The following is a 22640-nucleotide window of genomic DNA, read 5'->3' on the forward strand; positions in this document are numbered from 1 at the left end:
TTTTTTTTTACATTTTATTTCACTTAAATTATACATTTTTTTGTGTTCTTAAGGGACATGAACTTGCAATTGTTTAATCACTTCTACAATATACTGCAATACTTCAGTACTGCAGTATATTGTATTTTTTACATTTACATATTAAGGCCTGCAAAGGCAAGGATTAATATGAATAAAGGGGTTGTCACAGATGTACCACCTCTGCATAACCCCTCCCCCATGCACTAACATACCAAACTGTCAACCCCGGTGTCAGAGACAGAAAGTATTTGCATTCTGCAGGCAGATGTCTCTTATGTGTATCTGACAATTTCTGCACACAGTTCCTGTTTTTCGTGCATGAGAGTCTCCACAGAAGGACCAGTGCTGTGTGCTTGCCCCCAGGTTAAAATTTGGCAGCCAGCCCCTAAGTGTCATTCTAATGCAAAAGAAACCTCTTGGACCAGTGTGTATGGCTGTTGTAGCATAACAATACCAGTAGAGGGAGCTCTTAAGGTCCATACTAGTTTGCAATGTAACCCCTAAGTGTCACGCTGCCGTTAGTCATTAAGAAAATATCCAATTCTGACAAATACCGATCTAATAACATCCTGGAAGCATTCCTGTGTGACTGGCATCCTAGAGATCGCTTGAGGGTCTTCATAGGTACATCTAGATTTCTCCACGGCTAATGAGTCATGTGACCACAATGCACAAATTGGACTTCTAAATTGAATAGCTACTACTAGTAGATTCTTCTTGTAAAGCCGCTTCTCGATTGGTCTGTGAATGAGAGATGAGATTTATTAAAACTAGTGCATTAAAAAAGCAGATGATTGGCCCACAGCAACCAGATCAGCACTTACTGTTCAGAGGCCTCGGGCCCTTTGGAAGGGTTGTTATAGGCAACGGCTCCATTATTTATTTCAACGGCTTTAATAAAAAGCTATTTTACATTACAGATTTAATTTACTATCATTTCTGCTCAGCTACCGCGGATACACACACCCAAACCTGCATGTGTAGCTATATCCCAGGCCATCCAACAGGGGGCAGTGAAGGCTGCAAATAATTTTATACATCAATCTGATTTTTTTTACACTACAGGTATAGAGGATATATGTTTGATTGGTGGGATCTACTACTTATCATAAGAACAGGGTCCCATGCACCTCTTGAATGAATAAAGCAGCGGTCAGGCAACTGCTGGGGACTGCTGAGCACTTGTACTGGACTATGTTCAGTAGTCAAATTAAGATGAATCTGGCCCCTTATCTACAAGATTATACCTACTTTTAATACTGCCCCCCTATGTACAAGAATATAACTACTATAATACTGCTCCTATGTGCAAAAATATATAACTACTATAATACTGCCCCCCTATGTACAAGAATATAACTACTATAATACTGCCCCCTATGTACAAGAATATAACTACTATAATACTGCCCCCTATGTACAAGAATATAACTCCTATAATACTGCCTCCTATGTACAAGAATATAACTACTATAATACTGTCCCCTATGTACAAGAATATGACTACTATAATACTGCACCCTATGTACAAGAATATAACTACTATAATACTGCCCATATGTACAAGAATATAACTACTATAATACTGCCCTCTATGTACAAGAATATAACTACTATAATACTGCCCTCTATGTACAAGAATATAACTACTATAATACTGCCCCCTATGTACAAGAATATAACTACTATAATACTGCCCCCTATGTACAAGAATATAACTCCTATAATACTGCCTCCTATGTACAAGAATATAACTACTATAATACTGTCCCCTATGTACAAGAATATGACTACTATAATACTGCACCCTATGTACAAGAATATAACTACTATAATACTGTCCCCTAAGTACAAGAATATAACTACTATAATACTGCTGCCTATGTATAAGAATATAACTACTATAATACTGCTGCCTATGTATAAGAATATAACTACTATAATACTGCTGCCTATGTATAAGAATATAACTACTATAATACTGCCCCCTATGTACAAGAATATAACTACTTTAATACTGCTCCCTGTGTACAAGAATATAACTACTATAATACTGCCCCCTATGTACAAGAATATAACTACTATAATACTGCTGCCTATGTATAAGAATATAACTACTATAATACTGCCCCCTATGTACAAGAATATAACTACTATAATACTGCTCCCTATGTACAAGAATATAACTACTATAATACTGCTGCCTATGTATAAGAATATAACTACTATAATACTGCCCCCTATGTACAAGAATATAACTACTATAATACTGCTCCCTATGTACAAGAATATAACTACTATAATACTGCCTCCTATGTACAAGAATATAACTACTATAATACTGTCTCCCATGTATAAGAATATAACTACTATAATACTGCCCCTTATGTACAAGAATATAACTACTATAATACTGCCCCCTATGTACAAGAATATAACTACTATAATACTGCTCCTATGTACAAGAATATAACTACTATAATACGTACGTAAGGACTCCCCCGAGGTGAATGTGTTGTGCGCTATAACCTGCAGGACAGTCTACGGCCACTTCTTTCTTGATGAAACAATTGGGGATTTCGTACCTGGATGCTACGGATATAGCTTCTGCCTCAGCTGGAACAGGAAATCCCAGGGTTCATCTTCCAACAGGACGGGTGAAGTGAGAAGTCAGCTCAATAGGCAACTACCAAACAGATGGGTTGGCCAGGCACATGGTGACGTCAGTGAACTGCTTCCTTGGCCTCCACGTTCCCCGGACCTTCCCTTGTATTTCTCTGGGGGAGTGTTACTGTTTATATGCCCCCCTTATCACCCACTATGTGTGATCAGTGGCATCACGGAAGCCATCGCATCAGTCGTGATTTGCTACATGTATGATCGGGCTCACACGGCCAAAAGCGTTAAGCGCCACAGGGCTCCTGCAGCGTTTTACTGGCCGTGATCCTATGTACGTCTGCGTATGGCGGCAAAATTGCACTGTGCATGGGCTTGTACTCACGCAGGCAGTCATAAGCAGTACACCTGGTTTTGGTTTTTTTGTTTATATTACCTATGGTGTTGCTTCGCGATGATGCGTATACACGCCGCCCATATGCAATATAATTGCATACGGGTGAGGGTATATACTCAACAATAGGTAACAATGGTCTTCACGCCACGAGGTTCAAATAATGTGTTAATCTTTCTTCTCCGAATTATTAGGATTTTGGTGTAGTAGAGAACTCTGATTCCAGCCACTGTAGCAGGATGCTGGCAGATTTAGTACTTTCCTATCACCACAAAATAAAGGGCACCAAATACGGTGAACTTCACACAATTCATCAGAAGCCTGATAAAGCATATTCCTGCAGCGGCTCTTAGTAAGGCTACTTGGGAGCATCTGCCATTCACGTTGGAGTTGTCTGAATGCAGCCCATGTGTAGGAACATCCACATAACATGAACTACTCACCTTGATGAATGAAATGTGCAACTATCTTGAAGTCGTCTTTTCGGAATCCTCGGGAAGTCAGGGCAGGGGATCCTAAACGAAGGCCGCTGGGACGAAGAGCACTCTTGTCACCTGCCGAGGGCACAGATAGCGGAAAACATTCATCAATGACATGGTGCAGTTTGCGTGGCTTAGAAAGACTTCAAAATAGATTTCACATCTGAACCTCTGACTGACATTAATCAGGTTCAGTTCCTCATGAATCCACAGGATACGGATTTGCTGCCCCGTTTCCATAGTTGTATCACTTACTTCACACCTCCCATAGAGCTGCACTCACCTGGGCAGGTGTTCTTGTTGCAAGCAATGGCGCAGGCTTCAAGGACCTTCTCTGCTCTTCCTCCATCTGTCTTCTTGTTCTTCAGGTCCACGAGGATGAGATGATTATCAGAACCTCCTGTGAAGTGACAAAGCACACATTTATTTCCAGTAATTCTGACAAAACAAGAAGCAGTTAGAGTTGTTTCAACCAAGTTAGAGGGGTTGTCCCACTTCTTGCCATTTGGCTGCAGGAAACAGATAGTTCCGTATACTGCACAGTGACTCTCAGTGATATAGGCCAAGTCTTGAACCATTCAATAAGACTTAGCATGCAGCACCAATCCAGGCCACTGTGCAATGTACAGCGCTGTCTGCCATCTAGAGAGACATACTCCGTGATGTCCCGCTGCGTTCTGGTCCTCTAGGACCTGACGCCGGCGCCTGTGCACAGGGCAAGGAGGCTCAGGAAATTTAAAAACTCTACTCCCGGCTAGTAGGAGTAGCTGAGAGCAGGGAGCTGTCACCAAGAGCAGCTGTATGCGGTTCTCAGTCACATGATCGCTGCTATCCAATGGATAACAGCGATCATGTAAAAGTTTTAAAAAAGTGTAAAAAAGTTAAAGTTTGTTTCATCTCCCCTCATGCATCAGATCCATGAGGGGAGATGAAATGATATACCTAGGGCCCCCGGATTTATCTGCAGACCTTACCCCGGCATCTGCGCACGTGCCCATCTCCAAAATGGTGGACGCATGCACAAAAGCCGTGGATTGCCAGGGTAATCTAAAATCTCCCTGCTCCTGGCTACCAAATATAGCTGAGAGTCTGGAGTTTACACGTGAATGTCGCTATCCAATGGATAACGGCGATCACTTTAATTTAAAAAATAGTTATCGTTTCACTTTCCATCTCTGATCCGATCCATGAGGGGAGTTACGTACCTAAGGTCTCTGGTGAGGTTCCCCGATCTTTATCCGTTGTTCTCTCCCTAGCTTTGGCGCATGCACCAGTGCCAAAATGGCAGACGCAAGTGCAGTAGTTGGGGAGGGCCTGGGAAATGTAAAATCTCCTTGCTCCTGGCTGCTAAAGGCAGCCGAGAGCCTGTAGCAGTGACCGAGGGCCGCGGTGAGCGGTCTCAGTGGATAATGGCGATCAGGTAAAAGTTAAAAGACAGTTGAAGTTTGATACTTTGTTCGGTTTGGGCCCCGTTGTGCATACAGACATACAATTAGGGCCACAATGGGCATGTCTCTGAAGACAGGACAAACAGGGGGATCCATTTTGGGGTGAAAGTCTTCATTCTGATGCGTGCTGTACAAAAAAAATGTTTTTAAAATGACACAATTGCCAAAAAAATGAAAATCGCAATTTTTTCTTTCTTTGCTTAGATTCATTCAAAATCTGTGGGGTCAAAATATGCAGTACACCCCTAGAAGAATTCGATAAGGGGTCTAGTTTTCAAAATGGGATCATTTGTGGGGATTCTCTGTAGTTTTGGCTGCTCAAGGGCTCTACAAGTGGACAGTGGGGCCTCAAACAGAATGCCATGCTCTTTCAGTGTTTTACTTTGATTCCCTACATTTGGTATATACACATTTTCTTTTGGGTCCATGTTGTCTTTTTTTGAAGTGCCGCATGCTTAAGGTATGGCGTTTAACATACTTCTCTCTATAGGAAATAAACTAAAAACAAAAACAAAAAAACACTAAAGCCTCTAAAATAAAATCTGTCTCGTCTATTGGGGGACACGGCTTAGGACCATGGGGTATAGCTACTGCCACTAGGAGGCAGACACTAAGCAAGAAAGTGTGAGCTCCTCCTACCAGCTGTTCCCTCCTGCAGGCACCAAGCTAGCCAGTTTGTACGTAAGCAGTAGGAGCAGCAAGTAGACAAGCGAAAACCATAAACAATGTAACAGAGTTTAGAACCACATGTTGAAGGGGTGAGCTCTGTGACCTCTTCCTGAGGGCTTATTTACACGAGCGTATATCAGCCGTCGTTTTCATGGCTGGCTGCTACACGCTTTCATCTGAGCACCCCCCCCTCCCCCTCACCGACTGTTTCTCTCCTCCCCTCGAGCGGTTTCAATGGGAGTAGGCGGAACAGGGGAGGAGCTTCACCGACCCTTGTCCATAGCTAGCAATGGGAGTGGGCGGGACAGAGTGGCGCTTAGCTCTGCCCACATCCCACCCACTCCCATTGCAGACACTGGACTGGAGGAGAGAGGCAGAGAGGTGGTGAGGGGAGGGAAGGGGGCAACTGCTTAGATGGAAGCGTATATCGGCTGGGCGTGAAAACCTGACCGGTATACGCTCGTGTAATTAAGCCCTCAGCCTGTGATGTCACATTCATCCGTGCCATGACATTTATATAACTCAGTCCCATTCAACTGAATGAAACTGAGCAGCAATACAAGTAACCAGCACTACACACTGCGCAACACTGTGTCTGGTATCCAATAAAGAGGCCGCAGCGCTCACCCAAGATCGCAGCCCCATTAAAAAGCTGATGCCAGAAGTCAGCCCACCCCACTGATTTGACAATATCGAATACCCAGAAAATCCCTTTAACCCCTTCATGACATGGCCTATTTTGGCGTTGAGGACCAAGCGATTTTTTGGTATGTTTCCATCTCCATTTTTCAAAAGCCATAACTTTTTTATTTTTCCGTGGACGCGGCCGTATAAGGGCTTGTTTTTTGCGTGGCGAACTGTAGTTTTTATCGATGCCAATTTTGGGTACATTAACTATATTGTAAAATATATATATATTTTTTTTAATGATAGAGAGAGAAAACGCATCAATTCTGCCATAGATTTTTTTATTTTTTTTTTACATCATTAATCATGCAGCATAAATGAGACTTTCCATTTTTTCTGCAGACCGGTACGGTTACAACGATACCAAAATTCTAACATTTTTTTTTAGGTTTTCCAACTTTTCTGCAATAAAAACCCCTTTTTTTTGGAAATCTTTTTTCTATTCTAAATTGCTGCATTCAAAGTCCCGTAACTTTTTTATTTTGTGATGTACAGAGCTCTATGAGGGCTTATTTTTTGCGAGACGAGCTGTAGATTTTATTGGTTCCATTTTGGCGTACATACGACTTTTTTGATCACTTTTATTGCGTTTTTAGTGAGGCAAAATGCTAAAAATGAGCATTTTGCCTCAGTTTTTTAGCTTTTTTTTTAGCGTTTTTTTCGGTGCACAGTCAAAAGCATGTGCAACTTATTGTACGCATCGTTACGGACGCGACAATACCAAAAATATGTGGGGTTTTATTTTTTTTTTACCTTTTTTTATGCTAATCTGAGAAAAAGCATAAAACATTGTTTTTATACTCTTTTTTTTTACATTTTTTTCAATTCATTTTTTAAATCTTTCTTTTTTTTTACACTGTTTGTGTCCCTCTGAGGGACTTTAACCACTGCCCAGATGATCGCTGTCATAAGGCATGGCAGAGCTACTGCGCTCCCATGCCTTATCGCTCATACAGCGATCTCAGGCATAGGCAATACAGGACGCCAGTGTCTGGCGTCCTGTTGCCATGGTGACAGGCCGGGCTCTCGCGATGACATCGCGAGTTCCGGCCGGAGACACAGAGGGAGCCGTGCTCCCGCTATGAACTCTTTCCCTGCCGCGATCTACTTAGATCGCGGCAGGGAAGGGGTTAACAGTGGCGGGCGCATCTCTGATGTCCCCCCGCTGCTGCAGCGAGACGCCGGCTGTGACTGACAGCCGGCTCCCGCTGCGGGATAGCGCTGGATCACATATGATCCAGCGCTATCTCCAGGACGTAAGTTTACGCCCCCGCTCCCAGGACGTAAACTTACGCCCTGCAGCGGGAATGGGTTAAACAAACACCCGATATCACTGGGTGCCACATATCGCTTCATGCTTCCTACAGTTTCTTAGTGGCAGACCTGTTCATGATGAACAATCCGCTCATTGATGAGCAGCAGTGATTTCTTACATTCCCCCCGTGTATCGGCACATCTGCTCTGTAAAACATTCCCTTCTATAATATCATAATGCAGAAACTGTAACAAGTCTCACCAGTAACAATGTGATAGCCGAGCTCTTCCAATGCACTTGCCAACGCCCGGCAATTAGAGAGAACCTGTTTCTGGTACACCCTGAACTCTGGGGTCATCGCTTGTTTTAGTGTCACAGCAATACCTGGAATAGATCACCATATGGAATATATCTGATGAAACCATACACGTTTGGTGGGTGGTGGATACACCATAAAGCCCATTAAATGTCGGTGGGTCGTACCTGCAATAGCGTGATTATGGGGTCCACCTTGTAGGCCAGGAAACACAGCTTGATTGATCAGACTCTCATAATTGTACATCATTTCCTTCCCCGTCTTTGGATCCAGACTGCGGACGCCTGAAGAAATCACATCAGTTCAGCATTCGTAAAAGTCCCTCATTCAATCTCCCTGAGGAGGACAACTCACCCTTCCGGTAAAAGACAACGCCAGCTCGGCAGCCGCGCAGGGTCTTGTGGGTTGTGGTGGTCATCACATCACAGTGTTCAAAAGGAGAAGGCACGACTCCGGCTGCCACCAACCCGCTGATGTGCGCCATGTCAGCCATAAGAATAGCATTGTTTTCATCAGCTATCGCCCTCATCCGAGCATAGTCCAAATCCCGGGAGTAGCAGCTGACGCCTTAGACAGGGAAAGGAAAAATATCACAAGTTTCAAAACTCTTTACTTTTACAACAATGCAGGTGACACATTTGATGAATTGATGTAAATAGATGATGGAGGTTGTAGTACTCACCAGCAATGATCAGTTTGGGATGAAACAAGCGGGCATTTTCCCCTAGTTTGTCGCAGTCTATATAACCGGTGTTTGGATTCACCTGTATAAGGCCTCCTTCCCACGAACGGATTTACGCCGCGTAAATCCGCGGCAAAAATCCGCTGCGTTGCACCATGCTATTAGGTTCTATTGAACCTAATAGCACAATGCTCACGATGCGTAATTCCACCGCGGAATTACGCACCGCGATTTCTTCCGTCCTCACCCGCAGCATGCTCTATTTGCTGCGGGTGAGGACGGGCTGTACGCGCTGACGGCTTCCATTGCAGTCAATGGAAGCCGTCCGTTCACGCTATCTCCCGCTGTAACCAGCGGGAGATAGCGTGCAAAAACGCTTCCCCACCTACCGCCGCAGCGTCATTTGACGCGGCGGGCGCGTCACGTGACACTGCCGGCCGCGTCACGTGACGCGGTGGGCGTGTCACACGACGCGACGGTAAGTATAGGGGCTCTGGGGGGCGCCGTGACGGGCTTCACTGCGTAATATTACGCGGCGGGGCCCGTCACGCTCGTGGGAAGGAGGCCTAAGAGAGTGTGAAACGCGGCCGCATAAATCATCTCATAATAGAAGAGCCGTATAGACAGAGTGCACGAAACCACTAAATAAGTCACATACAAGGATGTACTCCGTGTAACGGGCGTCACTAGAGCTCTGCAAGGACCCGCAGCAATGGCTGCTTACCTAGTAAGGCATAGATTCAAAGAAGATGGATGTGGTGGAGATTTTCTTCTTGCCAGTCATGAAGCCCCCCATGGGGTAAGGTGCCCCCCATCAGGCAGGTTCAGTCCCGTGATCCGTCCATGAGGCTCCACCAGAGCCGTGTACACTGCAAAGTTTGCAGGGGAACCTGAAACCAGAAGATAAAAGTAGAATAAAGTCCATCAGGTGACGGATCCAGCTCTCCACAACACATCCACAATACCCCGGATGTCCACAGCTTCTGGCAACCTGTATTCAGTCAGGAGCACGTACAAAAGACCCCCGTCTGTGATGGAAGTGTAGCCAGCCCTATATAAGTGACCCGGTCACACTGTAGTTTCTGCACAACGCCTGGTGAGGGCGCTGTTGGGCACGGATAAGCGGTAAAGGGGACACAGTGCTAGATCAGTGCTGCAGTCACTTCATCCACCAGCGAGGAGCCCAGAGATGGTAAAGTGCAGACCTACATTACCAACATATCACCAGTGTATAATATAGGAATACTCCCTTAAAGCGACCCTCCAGCCCTGGACAGACGGCCGAGCCGCTATGACTATCTGATGGACATGTGTGTTAGTATGCAGCCGCAGTCTAAGGATGTGCTCACATGTGCGTTAGTATGCAGCCGCAGTCTAAGGATGTGCTCACATGTGTGTTAGTATGCAGCCGCAGTCTAAGGATGTGCTCACATGTGTTAGTATGCAGCCGCAGTCTAAGGATGTGCTCACATGTGCGTTAGTATGCAGCCGCAGTCTAAGGATGTACTCACACGTGCGTTAGTATGCAGCCGCAGTCTAAGGATGTACTCACACGTGCGTTAGTATGCAGCCGCAGTCTAAGGATGTGCTCACATGTGTGTTAGTATGCAGCCGCAGTCTAAGGATGTACTCACATGTGCGTTAGTATGCAGCCGCAGTCTAAGGATGTGCTCACATGTGTGTTAGTATGCAGCCGCAGTCTAAGGATGCGCTCACATGTGTGTTAGTATGCAGCCGCAGTCTAAGGATGCGCTCACATGTGTGTTAGTATGCAGCTGCAGTCTAAGGATGTGCTCACATGTGCGTTAGTATGCAGCCGCAGTCTAAGGATGTGCTCACATGTGTGTTAGTATGCAGCCGCAGTCTAAGGATGTGCTCACGTGTGTGTTAGTATGTAGCCGCAGCCTAAGGATGTGCTCACATGTGTGTTAGTATGCAGCCGCAGTCTAAGGATGTGCTCACATGTGCAGTTGTTCACACCAGAAGTCAACCAAAATGAAGAAAAAAGGGTAGAAACTGAACCCGTCCTTTAGTCTACCCTTTATGAGCCTCACCTGGTTTGGGTTTCAAAATCCACATCCAAACCTCCAGGTGTGAATGAAGACATCCTGAGACACTGCATGCTGCTCTGACTGGTCAGCGCTGCTCCCGTGGGCAACACAGGCCAATCACAGCAGGTGTAGTGTTTTAGACTACCGATGTGTACTAATTCACAGTGTGCAGCAGACAGTCAGAGAACCGGTGCGGCCATCTTTGTTTGTCTAGGACTGGAGGGTCACTTTAAGGAGGGTTACATCTAGCTTTAGTTTCCCCCCTGAGGCTAATTTCACACAGCTGAGCGATATTTCAGGCAAGGAAACTCGTCCCGATATCACGCTTGTGCGATGTCCCCGCGGATGTTAGGCGTTTCGTGTCATAAACGCCTCCCATGACTTCAGTACAGTCGCGATCCAATGGGAAACCTCGCATCGCACGCTGTGTGATCTTTCTGGCCCCATTGAAAACAACGGGTGAGGCGTTCCGAGGGAACACCCAATCATAGGACAGGCAGCGGGGGAGGAGAACAAAAAAAAAAAAAGTATGTATATTACCCCGGATCAAAAGAACGTAGTTCATAGTCGTGCGAGATTTGTGCGTCTCGCAATACGTGATTTTCTCACCCATGTGAAGGCAGCCTGAATGACACAAAGACCTCCAATACTGTGGAGTGTAACACGGCATAATGCAGGTTTCCATGACATGCAGAATCCATGGAAAGCTGGATGACAACTGCGATGGCCAACATAATAGATTCCATTAGTGGTCAGCGCCCAGCATCTATTACCCGATGTAGGGAACCAAGATACCTTGGAGTCTTGGATGTGCAGCTCATTCTTTAAGACCCTTTTACATGGGAACACACATTTGTCAGAAGGTTTATCTCCCCGATCATCGGCCCGCCTGAATGCGCCCCAATCAGCTGATGAACATTCAAAACGCTCGCTCACCGGCTGATTGGATCTTTCATGGGGGCATAAAAATGCTCATTCGTTGGCAGGACATCCTCCGTGTAATTAGGGGGGCGGCTGCTGACAAGAGCTGCTGCTGGTGAAGGAAGATTAATATTAGCCATCGTTAGTCCCAAGCAGAACGAGGACTGATCGGCAGCTATACTGTCAGTCGCTCATTACAGCCAGCAGAGGATCCGTCTTCTGTGTAGAAGCGCCTATAGTGCAGTGAGAGCGCAGCGTCTCGTATGTCTTACCTCTGGATTATTTGTTTCAAGAGGTTCCAGGACCATCTGGTTATGCGATGCCCACAGATCGGCATGCCCGCCATTCATCACCGGGGAGGCGGCCATCATCCTGCCTCAGATACTTCACCCCTGGAACAAAAACACAGTTTTAATCCTGTACCATTTCAAGATCTTTGCTTGCTGTTAATGAATGGAAGCATTCTTGTTTACTCCCAGAGTTGTATCCGGTCTGGGTAATCCTCTGCAAAGCCGGACCAAACAACCAGATACCGGGCTCTGAGGGCACAAGGTAAAGCGCTCTTTAACGCTGCAGGGTGCCGGCTGTTTATTACAGCTGACACCCGCCGATAATAGCTGCAATCAGCCACGCGGCTGATTGGCGCTATTTACCCTTTAAAGGCCCTGAACGATGTTCGTTGGTCCCTTATTGCCCCCCTTCCCTCAATGAGATCGCAGGGAGCCGTGTGGGTGTCATGGTAGCTGGAGGTCTTCTGAAAGGACCCAGGGCTGTGTTCACAGAATGCCTATCAAGCCATCCCTGAGGGGAGGCCAGATCACAGTATAATGTAAAGCATCGCCAGCTGTGGTCCCCTGTGGGGGCTAAAAAGAAAAAATTTGAAAAAAAAAAAAAAAGTTTCTCATTTTTTTTTTATAAAGTGATAAAGTAAAAAAAACAAAAACAAACTTTTACCATATTTACAATAAAAACCGAAGTAATAAAACAAAAATACATATTTGGTATCGCTGCGTCTGTAAAAGTCGAATCTATTAAAGTAACACATTATTTATGTCGCATGGTAAAAGTCTGAAATAAAAAAAAACTACAGAATGTCAGAAATGCCCATGTATGTATTCCAAGACGGCACCATCGCAAACTACAGGACGTACCGTACAAGATGAGCCCTCGGACAACGGCGTCGACGGAAAAATAAAAAAGTTACGGCTTTCAGAAGACTGTGGCAGAAAACGATTTTAAAAAATTAAATGTCTGGAAAAAAAAAAAAAAACTGAAAAAAAACCATAAAAGTACTACAGCAAAAAAAAAAAAAAGAAAACCTCGCAGTCATTTTTGTTTCAGTTTTTGTGCCACAGAAACCAGAGAAACCAGAAGATGGCGGAATGTAGGCTTTCTGTTTTCATTTTACTCCATTTAGAAATTCTCTAAAAAAATTTCAGTACATTAACCCCTTCCCGCTCCAGGACGTACATTTACATCCTGGAGTGTCCGGGTATGTATGCAGAGAGGGCGCGGGGGGCGACCTCTCTGCATACAGCGCTGGCATCAGCTGTTTACTACAGCTGACACCCGCGGGCAATAGCCGCAACCAGCTGTTTGGCCGATTGCGGCTATTAACCAATTAAATGCCGCTGTCAATTCTGACAGTGGCATTTAAAGCCCCCGAATGCTGTTCGGGGGTCCCATACAGCCCCCCCGCGGTGAGATCGGGGGAGCCGTGCAGATGTCATGGCTGCCAGGGGCCTTCTGAAAGGCCCCAGGGCTGCCTTGAGAGACAGCCTATTAAGCCATCCTCGCGGGGTGGCTTGATAGGCTGTCTGTCAGAATGCAGTATGACGTAATGCTATTGCATATTGTAGTCCCCCAGGGGGACCTAAAAGGAAAGTGAAAAAAAGAGCAATGAAGTTTTTATAATAGTAAAAAAAAAAAGGAATAAAAGTTTAAATCACCCCCCTTTTGCTATATCTAGAATTAAAAAGTGTAAATAATAAAATAAAAATACATATTTGGTATCGCCGCGTTCGTAATCCGATCTATCAATGTAGCACATTATTTACCCCGCATGGTGAACGTCGTCTGAAGAAAAAATAAAGAACCCCAGAAATGCACTTTTTCAGTCACCCTCTATCCCCCCAAAAAACGCAATAAAAAGCGATCAAAAAGTCGTATGCATCCCGAATTAGTACTAACGGAAACTACAGGACATCCCGCAAAAAATGAGCCATCGCTGTACTACGTCATCGGAAAAATAAAAAAGTTATTGCGCGCACAAAATGACCGCAGAAAATAATTGAAAAAAATTAAATGTCTTTGAAAAAAAAAATTACCCATACAAGTTTGGTATCGCAGTAATCGTACCGACCCATAGAATGAAGCTATCAGGTCACTTTTGTTGCAGTTTGTGCGCCGTAGAAACAAGACGCACTAAAAGATGGTGGAATGTAGTTGTTTTTTTTTTCATTTTACTCCACTTAGAATTTTTTAAAAGTTTTTCAGTACATTATATGGTACAATAAATAGCACCATTGAAAAATACAACTCGTCCCGCAAAAAACAACAAGCCCTCAAACAGCGACGTCGATGGGTAAATAAAGGAGTTATGATAAAGGGGGGAGGGAAAAACGAATATATTAAAAATAGGGCGGCATACTTAATGGGTTAAGGGGCACGTTGGGGCCAACCTTCATACCCGCTGCGGCTCACCAGCAATCACACAACTGAACTGTACCATAAACTAAATCCATAAGACAACCCCCGTCCACCTGGGCAGAGGCCGACCTCCTCCCCCCTTCCTGACAGCACCTGCCTGCCCGGAAAGAGGCCGAACACCCTACGACAAACCCCGGCCGCCGGGGCAGAGGCCGACCTGCCTCCCCCCTGACAACCTGCATCCGCCGGGGCTGGAGCAGATCTCCCTCCGCCGGGGCTGACCTCCCTCCCCCGACAACCCCCGTCCGCAGCTCCTCCCCGGTGTTATATGTGGTCTCATCCTTCACGTGTGAATACCACCTCACGTGACCCCACTGACAGCCAAATTTATATCACAGTGCGACTGGCCCGCGCACCCCTCAGTGCCCCCAGCTCTTCTGTGGACCCCCTGGCTGCCCCCCGTAACCCTCCCCGGTCACTCACCTCTCCGCCGCCCCGTGTCTGTTCCCGGTCGCACGACCTTCTCTCACGCCGTACAACCTGGCACACAGCCTGACCAACCCTAGCTGGGCGCCGAAAACTCACTGTCCAATCATCTAGAGGCTCATGCAGCGATTGACCAATCACTGTCAAGTATTCCTTCTCACCAGCCAATGAGAGGACGGTAAATTTCACGCGGAAAACGCAGTTTCTATCAAAGTGACAGCCGGGATGAACGAGGGAGAATGTAAGAGAGTGATAAATCTCCTGCTGTCTATGCAGGGGCCCCGGCAGCTGCAGCACAGGGGGGCCACAGCAGGACACCATGTGCAGGATATTACCTCAGAAAGGCCCACTAATGGCAGAAGAGGGCAGGACATTGCTGGACTAGCAATTCCTCACACCAGCGTCTGGTCACTGTGTATTACGTCTGCAGTTTGTGGGTGTAATATGCAGGTCCGATCTCCCATCGACTTTACTGTGACTCACACTGCAGGAGAAATACGTGCGCAAAAACATCATGGCGCGCCGCATCTTGGCACACTAACCACCAACACAGGGTACGGGGCATGGCGGCACGCAGCAAGTACCCATGTCACTGCATACCTCCTCGCACACAGCTAACTGCGCCCGTGAGAGAGGCCTTAGGCCATGTTCACACGCAGCGGATTTGCCGTGGATGTTCCACATTGCCCCTCGCACTGACAATCATCCACACGCCGGGGACAAGATCCGCCGCGGACATTGACCTGCGGAGGGGATTGTGGGTCCGCCGAATGCCAATTATAGCGCCGGATTGTGCGCCGATTCACCTCGTCAGATGGGGGTGAATTCTGCACTAAAATCCTCACCAAATGTTGTGCCTTCTGATGCGTATTTTCCCCTGCGGATCGGCTGCGGACATTCCACCGTAATCCGTGCCGTGCGGACATCGCCTTAATGTGCGCAGTGTTACTATGTATTGTACCCCACTCCGAGGGCTTTGGTCCCATTGCAAGACCGGATACTCACCTGTCCGTGAGTGTCTCGGCCTGCGAGGGGGCGCGCATGCGCAGTGCAGCACATGACGCGCCGGCGCTGGGCTGTGACGTGGATTCCCGCGATACTTCTGTAGTGCTCACAACGGAAGTATCGCGGGACGGGCGGCCTCCATTGACTGCAATGGAAGCCGTCCGTGTGATTTTCCACACAGAATAAAACATGCTGCGATTCTCCCCCGTGAGCGGAATGATCGCAGATGATTTCCGCTCGTGGGCTGCGGAGAATCTTTTGACCTAGTATGTCTACGGACGGACATTGCTGCGGAATTTGTGGTGGGGGGGCGTCTGGCCACGAATACCGCAATGAAAATCCTTCGGTGGGCATTCGGCGTAAGGCTGGTTACAAACGGGCATATATGCATGAAAATTTTGTGCACGCAATATACAGAAAATAGATCCCATATGCGTTCACGCACAAGTGCGGATCCTGCTTGCGCAATTGCATCTTTCAGAAAAAAAACGCAGCTCGCTCTATTTTTTTTCCACATTTGCAAAAGAAAAGAACACATCGTGACCTCATTACACTGATTGGCCGTTTCATTGGCTGCGGGCATCGTTGCGTGTTTTTTTGCACGCACGAATGCACACGCAAATCCTCTTCCGCTCGTGTGACAGCGGCCTAAGGCTGGTCTGAGACGCGCCTATTATAACACGCCCACAATACGTATCCGCCATACGGACATGTCGCAGGTGACATTACAGCCGGACGTCATCATGTTTGAGGTTTTGGATTCCGCATATTTTATCTTACTGGACAAACACCGATCCATATCTGTCCAATAGGGAAGAACAACAAGACGGAATTCCTGTTTCCTTTGAAATCAAGTGATACAGAAACGGGCGAATAACATAAGCAGCGCTAAACGCTGCCGCTGCTTTAAGTAGGAAGAAAACGCATTGAAGAGCCCCAAAGCAAATTGTAGAAAGGGGCCCGAGCCGAGAGCCCGTGTGACTATTCTGCTCAGCAGGGGTTGGCTGGCCAAGCACAGAGCACCCGCCCATGAGCAGCGGCCCACCTTGGGGTCTGCTCACACACGGCCGATTTGGTGTGGATTTTCTGTACCATTTTCTGTGGATTTTGATGCGTATTTTGGTGCATATCCACAGCAGATTTCACCCCTTTAACCCTTTAGTGACTGCCCCATCGGGAAACTATGTAGAATTATGCGTCCTCTTAGGATTAATGCCCCTCAGGCTCTGGAAGTGACAGCTCCATGCTGTCGGTGCCCGCAGGTAGCCGACAGCATGGAGCTGTCATCCCGGGCTGCGGGCAGTCCCCCCGGTAATGCGATCGGCGCTATCCAATCGATATGCTACTACATTGTGTACGGGCTGCGGGTACCCGTGTCATCGCTAAGCGACGGTGCGGGAAATACAAACAAAAAAAAAGGTGTACTGCGCATGACCGCCCGTGTAAGTGCGCATTTATGCGCAGTACATTACGCGGCCTTACGCAGGGTCACAGCCGAGCTCACAGATGGGATCCGCTGCGGGCCTCCGCAAGCGGGTTCCACCTACGGCTGCATGAGCCCGGCGTTATTCAGACCGCTACCTGTAATACGCAATTTACAAGAAGCCCCGGGAACGCTCACCTTCCTGCAGTTCCAGGAGCAGCTTGTTGAGCGTCTTCTGTGTGAGACTGCCGCACCTCATCAAGCTTACGGAGACTCACGGAACCCCACTTTGTACACCCCATACCGACCACTGAGGTCAAGAAATGACCCCCAAAAAGCATGAGAGGAGGGAAGATACCCGGTTTTATGGCACCATGGGCCCATTCCAACCAACCTCTGTAATTACCCCTGTCTTCGGAAATATCACACAGTTCGCATTATTACTTTTATCTAAGATTTGGGGAACGCCAAAAAGGGCACGGAGAGGCGGGGGGGGGGGGATATTTTTAGGGAGTCAATTTTTATTCCATACAAATGAGTAATGCGGCCTGGAATTTATTCAGTTGTGCCCTGCAATTCAACGGGTGTTCCCTCCATTACAGGCCTTGCCATGTTTCCTGTAAGTAGATTAGGGCCACAATGGGTATGTTTTTGAACACGGGACACGTTTGGGGTGAACGTCTTCATTCCTATGTACACTGTGATAGGGGTCAATCAATATTTTTAATAACCTAACATAAGAAAGATAAGAAAACAGTGTAATAAATGTGACATTAGTTATTTGGTTATATAATGTTATGTATTATATGCAAAACATTCCGGAAGTTGCTAGTAGAATTTGGATATAGAATCATATGTAAAAAGGTATATTCAAGCGTTTATTTGAATATTGATTTTAGAATACTAAATGTATGATTAATTAGATTTTATTCAGCTATCTTACTGAATCCCAACTTACTAACAATGTACTGACCCCAAGTAGGTGGCTGAAACCAGTTTTGTTTATGTGTAAACTAAAAACAATGCCCTCTCTTTTGATGTGCAAATTGTTGATGGACTTTGAAGATTACCTTTCTTGTCTGACAAGAAATGTAATTAACAAAAGTACTCAGCCAGTAGTCAAGAGACAAGGTATTTAGACAGCCAGGAGTCGACCTTTATTATCACATGTAACTGTTTTTATGTCTACTTCAAACAGCTTAGTTGATAAGCTTTTTTTAAATTTACAGTCATGTTGTAACCTGTTGGAATGAGGGGTTGGTCACCAAAGGTACATTGTAACTAAATAAGAAACTAGGTATCAGTTAACATTTGGAAACGCCTTCTTTACAACTTGCATATAAACTAGCAATGTACAACAATAAACAGAACTCATACTGATATCACTAGACAGTCTGTGTAGTGGCTTATTATGGTTCTCTGAGATCTCTATATAATATTTCCTCTTAATTTGGTTACAGGCAACATTCGCATTTCGGTCTGCGTTCCAGACCCCCCACAGTTTATTTGGCGCCCAACGTGGGGCAGAAGCTAACTCCTTACCTGCAGCCGATACCTGACTACACTACCTGCCGACCAGCCGGACCAGAGGCCACGGGACCCCAGATCTACAAAACAGCGGTATACGGTAAGCTCTTGACTTGCCACTCAAGCTCTGGGCTCTCCTGACTTCAGTCTCGTGTCGACAGGGGGTGAGTTGCTGCATGTTATATAGGACGCTTCTGCCTGTTATTTACGGTGTTCTTAGTAACCGTGCTAGACGGAAGAACCCTTGTGTGTATATTGCCATGTTGCCTGTAGTAATTGTTGAAATCTGTACGTTGATAGTCTGTGTCGTGTTAGCCATAATTTGCTTTTACTGAGTCTGTTATAATATCACCAGAAGTTCCCTTAGAAGAGAGGTCTGGTCTCCCCTAAACCCCCCCCCCCCTTAAGGAGTCCGTAAAACTATTCCAGGACCAGGGACCAGGGGTCCTTAGTGTACTGTGTGAAATAAGGTCCTGTTTACTTAGTGATGAATAGTGGGAAATAGAGGTCTGTGTGAGAAATAATTGTCCTGCCAGCTACGGGCTTGGTAAGAAGGGACCGCCAGATTTATCTGAGGAAAGCCGTATGCATCCTCAATGCTGTGTAACAGTGGTAAATCAAGAGGTAAGTCCATAAGAGAAAGGGAAGGGGGAGACGTACGCAGACAAACGTATAAAATATATATACAGATAGGACTTAGAAAAGCGGGAATCTTTAACTATGAGTTCTGGTAACAGTACGGGAAAAAGCATATGAAAGATATCAGAGACGCCGGTTTAGATAAAGGAACAGACAATATGGGAAACGTACAGGGCAAGTAGTATGCCCATATGGAAATCAGCTAGAGAAATAGTAAAAGACAAAAGAAGGCACGTTAGCTGTGGGAAGAAGAATGTAGTAAGGTGTTTAGAATTTTGGGAGTCTTAGACCAGCAAGTTTGGGGAAAAGATTCAGAGATAGTCAAAAGGTTGTATAAAAATATGTTAGACAGATGGATTAAGGCAAGTATAGATACGGCAGTAAGGGGTTATCAGAGAAAGGGAATCCTCTTATAGTTTGTGTCCCTCTGGGACATAAAGTAAGTTCATGCAAAATCTGTGGACAATTATGTGACAAATAACCACTATTGTTTGTCTTGTAAGTCTTGATGTTATGTAAACTAATCTTTGTTGTACGTCTTAGTCTTCTTCATTTAAGTGTAAGAAAGTTATACCCCACTCACATCTGTGGGGGTTCAAAAGAACAATGAAGTATATATACTGTGTGGGTTTTTTTTTTCCTGAGTGTAAAGTTGATGTAAGCAATTTTAGCTGAAGGTTATAGTAAAGAAAAAAGCAAGTCAATGAGTTAAGGAAAGGTAGAAGGTTTAACAATGCACGGTAATAATAGTTGCTATCTGGAGTGGTGAATATAAGTATGTAGGTGGAAATGGGCATAAGTTGTATTATGTTTGTCATTGGATAGCCTATTCTGAACAAAATATGTAAAAACCGCGGTACATAAGAGTTTTTCTTATATATATATATACTTTGTTCAATATGGGAAGTTCTATGAACAGTAAATACAATCCCAGTTTCTACTTCACATGAGATACTTATCAGTCTGTATATGAGTGAATGAAAACCCCAGTGAGTGTGAATTTGTGTATTAATGAAGGGCCCGTATGAGAGTTAGATTGTGTTATATGGTGTGTACTGTTCGGTGGCTAGAAATAAAATGAGGCAAGAAAGACCAAACGCTGAGCCAGACCACAGGGGGGGGAGCTAGGTGATGTAAGGAGATGGGAGGGAAGAACAATAGGAAGAGGTCTTGCTCCACCCTCAACACAGACCAGCCTAGGAGAGAAGTATACGTCTTGTAATTACTAATAATTAATGCTGTTTAAAGTCTGAATGTTTTAGTTGCTTATTAATATCTTAGCTATTGTTCTGTTTCATAGAGATAAAATTCAGTGTCATAGAAAGGAAGACAGACGCTGATGAAATAAGAAACTTGTAATGAATTATGTGAATTATACGGTCTTAAAAATATAAAACATATAGGGATTTTAAGATATATTTTTGCTTTTTGTGTAAATGTCAGTTCTGTGATTGGTTGGATGTCTATATCACTGCTAAATGCTGTTAGTACTGCACTGTCTCTGAGAGAATGTTCTGTAGGAGAGACATGCAAACGACCAGCATCGAAGGGGTGGAGCTAGATAATGTAAAAGTAGGTAATGTTTCATCCTTCTTTTGTCTACAAAGGGAGGGGGTGAGGAGCTTGGGCAGTTAGGAAAAGTTTTTTTTTTTTTCTCTTCTCAAATTTGATGAGACATTGCAGGCAGGATCAGATTAATAATGAATTTGCTTAAGGAATATTATATTTTAAGGTGGATAGATGTTTGTGGATTATTCTGCCTTGTTGTAATTCATGTCTGTTATTTGTACTAATATCTTACAAGCCTTATCTGCATCCATCAAATCTTCACCGGATGGATCGATACGGGTTGAGACCTCAAGTTACAGTTCAGAGGAGGTTTGTAAACTAACTGCTCTCTTGGTAGATCCGGCTCATGTATTTGTCTTGATAACTACTGCAGAAACTCAGCTTTCCGCAGGTCCTGACAAATAGTAAGCCACCTCCAAGACAAACTCCAATTCCTGAGTCATTGCTTAGCACAAGGAACTGGACATCTGACATAGGTGATCCAGGTATTGCAGGTCAGCAATTTCTAAATTTTTAATTTTTTTTTTTGCAACAAGATTCTTATCTATTTTAAATAGAATACCAGCCTGTTTGTCTAGCGGTAATTGGTGCAAGGGATTTCAGGAGTGCCAATTCAGCTGGCAGAAACTGAACCGCTAGAGGTAATGTTTAAAGGGTCACGATGCCTCATGCGCTTCCTTGTGCTGGAAAGTCGTGAAAGCATATTGGGAACCGAAATGATGGGACCCTTGGGATCTTGTATCGAACTTCACCCGTCCGGTGAGGCTCGTATACACCCCAGGTCTGAAAGTCACCCGACCTTCGGTCGGATGGCAGCAGACCTAGCGACACCTCTACCTGTCTTCACTCTTACGCACGCAGAGAAACAAGTTCTTAGTGTCGTTCCTTCGAGCCTTTGGGCTACCAGTCAGACGGACCTCGACAGACTGTATTTGTTTGCATTTAATTTTAGAGGAAAGCAGTACTGTTGGATAGTGCTGCCACAAGGGGCACAGAACAGCCCAATACCAGTTCACCAGATGCATGAAGCTGGTATTGGACGCCTGGCCAATTCCCGAGGGCACCGCCCTCTTGTAATATGTTGATGATTAATTTTTATTTTCTTTTATGTACTGCTGACACAAATAGTTACCTCAATGCATCACTAAGCCTTTTGTGTTTCCTCCATTAGAGTAGAATGGCTGCAAAGCCAGCAAAGAGAAACTTCTTAGATCACACCATGGTGATCTACACCCCACATGACATACATGGTATCCTGACACAGGTAAGCCATAGACATCTGTCCCGTGCTAGACAGATCAAAATGGAACTTGCAGTACACTCTTCATCCAATGTCTCATTTCAACGTTGCACCACTTTGAATCCGGCCACCTTAATGCCATTAGGTGACACTGATTCAAATGGGGGAGTAAGTACAGAGGACCAGCTTTTTGCAAATTCTCTTATTGATGATGAGGAGGCGGCCTTTGACGCAGAACACCAGCATGATTGTGCAGCGCTCTTGGAGCAGGAGACAGCTGGGTTCGCACATGTCACTGACAAACCCCTCCTAAACCCCCACCTTGAAATGTTTGTGGATGGATCTAGATACCTGAATGACGAAGGAAGGTTTGTAACAGGTTTTGAAGTAGTCACACTGAATGAGATGCTTGTACAAAAACCACTGCCGCCATACATGTCAGCGCAGGAACTGAGGCCTGTACAATTGCGAAAGGTACCACTACTAATATCTACACTGATTCCAGGCTCGTCTTTGGTACTGCACACGATTATGGACCCATCTGGCGGTCCAGGAGCTTTTTC

General features: G+C 45.4%; 1 pseudogene; it reads right to left on the minus strand.

Annotated features, from left to right (window-relative positions):
* Positions 1 to 594: 594 nt before the first annotated feature.
* The window catches only part of LOC136576935 (serine hydroxymethyltransferase, cytosolic-like), a 118264-nt pseudogene continuing 96218 nt past the window's right edge, over positions 595 to 22640 (minus strand).

Source organism: Eleutherodactylus coqui, chromosome 8, assembly GCF_035609145.1.
Source record: "Eleutherodactylus coqui strain aEleCoq1 chromosome 8, aEleCoq1.hap1, whole genome shotgun sequence".
NCBI classification, from domain to species: domain Eukaryota; kingdom Metazoa; phylum Chordata; class Amphibia; order Anura; family Eleutherodactylidae; genus Eleutherodactylus; species Eleutherodactylus coqui.